Raw genomic sequence first — 4,956 nt, 5'->3', positions numbered from 1 at the left:
GTGAATTGTGGTTGTCAAAAAAACAAAACAAAACAACAGCAAAAACAGTCTAGCCTAGCTGGCTTATTTGGGAAGTATAACTGAATTAGCATATGGGAATATTTTTTTTCACATTTTCTTTGTATAAAATTTGCATTAAACTTAAATATCTTTGTAAAAAGAGGATAGAATGGAAAAAATAGTGGTTATTGTTAGATTGTTTTTAAGTATACATGGAATAATAAAGAAATCCAGGATTTATTCACAATTGTAGGAAACCAAGAGCAGAGATAGAGAAAAACCCTATCTCAATGATTAATATTAATTGCTTTAAATTGTTTTAAAGCAATATTAATCTCCAAAGAGGGGAGAAATTAAGAAAAACTACATTGTTTTAAGGATACAAGGGAGAAATAATGCTAATTGTTTAAGTGTTTTTGAATATATATGAAAGAATAAAGAAATAAAGTCCTTTGGTTTCTAATGTAGAAAACAAAGGTCAGGAGATAAAGAGAAAGAAATAGAAACAATTGTTTGAAATTGTTTTAAGTGNTTTTGAGTTGTTTAAATTATCAAAATGAGGGTGGTTGTAAGTTTTCTGGTATTTATAACATTACTATTACTTTGGGAGAAAGGTCAGAGTAGAGCAGGCCCTAANAAAAATGAGACTGCTAAATTGCACCAATCCATGTTGGGTTACCAGACCAAGGATGTGCTATTTTGGGAGAGAGGCTTTGTATTTGTGTAACAGGAAAGGAGAAACGGCTTCAGAATCCTTCCACACTAATATGGATCAAATATGATAGGGGCACATCTCCTGAAGATCTTGGCAATTGACAGGGAAGACTTCAAAAAGTCCAAACAGACATGGATGAAGATGTTTTACAATTGTTGTTGATTGAACTAATTCATAAAAAAGACAGTTGTCTTTTACCCGCTCAAATAAGAAAGAATTCATTCTTAAGTGATCTATACAGCTTGTATAAGCCATACAAATATCTTTATAGAACTAAAAATTTGGTTGTAAGATTAATATATTATAGAATGAAACACCAAAATAGAAATGAATCTTGGTTATTTGGCCCTATTCATCTCCCTTCTTCTTGATATGTTTCTCCCATTTCCTCTCCTACCTCTGCTTATGTGGCCCAGCTCATGGTCACGAATGCTCATCTGGACACTCCCAGAGGTCCTTGCCTCTGTATATGTTTTCTTTTATCTCTTCCACCATTCCTAGGAAGAGTCATGTACTTTCATTTTTCTCTTTTTCTTTGTTTTAATTTAATTTTATTTTTAATTTATGTTTCACACTCTGTATTCCATTCCCCAGCCCCCCATCCACCTGCAAACTGTTCAACATCCTATATCTCCTCCTCACCCACCCCATCTCCATGTGTATACACCCACTCCCCACCCCACCTAACCTATAAACTCCCTGGGGCTTCCAGTCTCTTGAAGGTTAGGTGCATCATCTCTTAATGAACATAGACCTGGAAGACCTCTACTGTATGTGAGTTGGGGGCCTCATATCAACTGGTGTATGCTGTCTATTTGGTGGGTCAGTGATTGAGAGATCTCAGGGGTCCAGATTAATTGAGATTCAATAACATAATCCACAATATAAACAAACTCAAAGAAAAAAATCACATGATCATCTCCTTACATGCAGAAAAGGCATTTGACAAAATATAAAACCCCTTCTTCATGTTAAAAGTATTGGAGAGATCAGGAATTCAAGGCCCATACCTAAAGGCAATCTAAGCAATTTACTGCAAAACAACAGCCAATACCAAATTAAATGGAGACATACTTGAAGCAATCCCACTGAAATCAGAACAAGACAAGGGTGGTCACTCTCCCCATATCTATTCAATATAGTACTCAAAGTGTTAGCTAGGACAATAAGATACCAAAATGAGATCAAGGGGGTACAAATTTCTAAAGAAGAAATAAAGGTATCACAATTTGCAGATGATATGATAGTATACGTAATGGACCCAAAAAAATCTACCAGAAAATTTTTTTTTAATTTTTTTGTTCTTTACATACATTAAATCTGGACTACAGGTTCCCATACCTCCAATTCTCCCAGTTACCCTTCTAATTTCCCCCTCTCCTAGATCAATCCTCTTCCATTTACCTTCAACAACAACAACAACAACAACTACATAGCAGGCCTCACAGGGATAGGCATCAATAAACAATAATCAATAAACAATTTATAATGAAACTATTTGCAGCCATGNCAAGCCTGGACAAGGTAAGAGGAAAAGTACGAGGAAAAGAATCCCAAGCACATGCAACANAGTCAGGGTTACCCCCTACTCCTGCTGTTGGGGTGGGTCTCATAAGAGCACACAACAATTCCAGTCATATTTGGTTTATCCTGGGTCTCTCAGCTGACTAACCTCTGGTTCCTGGTCAACCACAGAGTGTGGGTAGTCATCCACATGCAACCATAACATATATGCAGAGTAACTAGCTCAGACCTATGCAGGTTCCTAATTGTCACTTCAGTCTGAATGAGCACCGATGAGCTCTGCTTAGTTGATTCTGTAGGTTGTGTTCTCATGGTGTCCTCTACCCTTTTGGCTCCTAGAATCCTGTCTTCTCATCTTCGTCAGGGTTTCCCTAGAATCCCTTTCTGTTTGGCTATCTTTGCATCCAGTTAGCTCAGTTGCTGAACTATACTTCTTTGATGACAACTGGGCTGGGCAGAGTATCACTAGGAATCATTTCATTGAAAAAATTTCAAGTCCTATTTGGTTCTACCTTGAGTCTCTGGGCTGACTAGCCTCTGGTTCCTGTGGATCCACACAATGTCAGGTATGGACTCCCTCTCTTGACTTGGGCCACAAATTGAACCAGTCATTGGTTGGCCACTCCCAAAAGTTTGGTGCTTCTCTTAACCCAGCACAGGCATGACAAACTGTTAGTTGAAGGTTTTGTGGTTGTGTTGATGTCCTAGTACCACTGATGGGAGCCTTNCCTGATTGCAGAAGATGAACAGTTTCAGCTCCATACCCACTATGAAGATTTGAAAATGAGAGATTTTCTAGGATCACTCTCATGGATTCTGGGGAAATTCTACTGCACTAGGTTTCTACATAACCCTCTAAATGAATACAGATTCCAGTTGCCTTCCCATTACTCTCTCCCCTCATTCCCCTGCTTGAGCCCTCCTGTTCCCATCCCCATGTGTCCATAGTCTTCTTTCCCAGAGAGATCAATGCTGAGCAAGTGTCTTTGTAGTCAGATAGGGGATCCTTTGAGCATAGCAGGGTCTTAAGTTAGATCAACTTCCAACTTTCTGAGAAAGCTCCATATTGACTTCCATAGTGACTGTGTAAGTTTGCACGCCCATCAGCAGTGGGGGAGTGTTCCCTTGCTCCATATCATTTCCTGCATTAGCTGTCACTTGTATTATTGATCTTAGCCATTTTGATAGGTAGAAGATGGAACCCCAAAGTAGTTTTGACTTGCATTTCCCTGATGGCTNAGGATGATGAACATTTCTTTTTAGTATTTCTCAGCCATTTGAGATTCTCACATCAAGAGTTCTCTGTTCATATCTGTATCCAACTTTTATTGGGTTATCTGGCTTGTTGGTGTCTAATTTCTTGAGTTGTTTATATATTTTGGATATTAGTCCTCTGTTGGATATAAAGATGGCAAAGGACCTTTTCCATTCTGAAGGCTGCCTTTTTGTCCTGTTGATAGTGTCTTTTGTCTGACATAGTGGTTCACTTTCAAGATGGTCCAATTTAGTAATTGTTGACGTTAGTGCCTGAACTTTCAGTGTTCTGTTGAGGAAGTTCTCTCCTGTACAATGCTTTCAAATCTACTTTTAAATTTCACTTCTATCAGGTTATGTCTATCCCATTTTATGTTGAAGTTTTTGATCCACTTGGACTTTAGTTTGGGGCATGGTGATAGATATGGGTCTATTTGTATTCTCTATGCAGACATCCAGTTATATGGGTACAATTTGTTGAAGATGCTTTCTTTTGTTCATTTTCTTAGTCAAAAAATCAAGTGTCCTTAGTTACGTACATTCATTTTATGGTCTTCCATTTGATTCCATTGATCAATCTGTTTCTATACCAATAACATGAAGTTTTCTTTTTTATTACTATAGCTCTGTAGCATAGCTTGAAATCAGGGGTGTTGATATTTTTAGATGTTCTTTTATTGTACAAAATTGTTTTAGCTAGTCTGGGATTTGTTTTTCCATATCATATTGAATATTATCTTTTCAAGGTCTGTACTATTGTATCATATCCAATAACAAGACTTTGAATTCTTCATTTGGAATCCAGTTTGTATCCTCTTGATCTCTTTCAGTATCTTATTGCTCCAGCTACCACTTCAATTATGATCTAGAATAGATATGAAGAACGTGCACAGCTTTGTCTTATTACTGATTTTAGTGGAATTATATTGTGTTTCTCTCCATTTAGTTTGATGTTGGCTATTGACTTACTGTAAACTGCCTTGACTACATTGCAGTATGTTGCCTTTACCCTTAACTTCTCTGAAACTTTTATCACAAAAGAGGTTTGGGGACTGTCAAATACATTTTGGGCACTGAGAGAGATGAACACTTGTTTTTTTTTTTTTTTCAGTTTGTTTATATGGTGGATTATATTGATGGATTTTTGTTTATTTAATCATCACTGCATCACTGGAAGGAAACCTGTGTGTTCATGGTGGATGCTGCCTTCTTGGATTCAGGTTGCAAATATTGTATTGAATACTTTTGCATCAATATTCATACAGTAAATTGGCCTGAAATTCTCTTCAGTGAGTCTTTCTGTGTTCTAGGTGGCAAGGTAGTTGTGGCATTTAGAATGAGTTTGGCACTGTTTCTTCTGTTTCTATTTTGTGAAATAGTGTGAGGAGTATTACCTTAGTGCTTATTCAAAATTCTGGTAAAATTTTGTACTAAAACCATCTGTCCCAGGGATTTTTTTTTTG

The sequence above is a fragment of the Mus caroli genome, unplaced genomic scaffold, assembly GCF_900094665.2.
Source record: "Mus caroli unplaced genomic scaffold, CAROLI_EIJ_v1.1 scaffold_19875_U1_1, whole genome shotgun sequence".
NCBI lineage: Eukaryota > Metazoa > Chordata > Mammalia > Rodentia > Muridae > Mus > Mus caroli.
Note: the sequence above shows the minus strand (reverse complement) of the source record.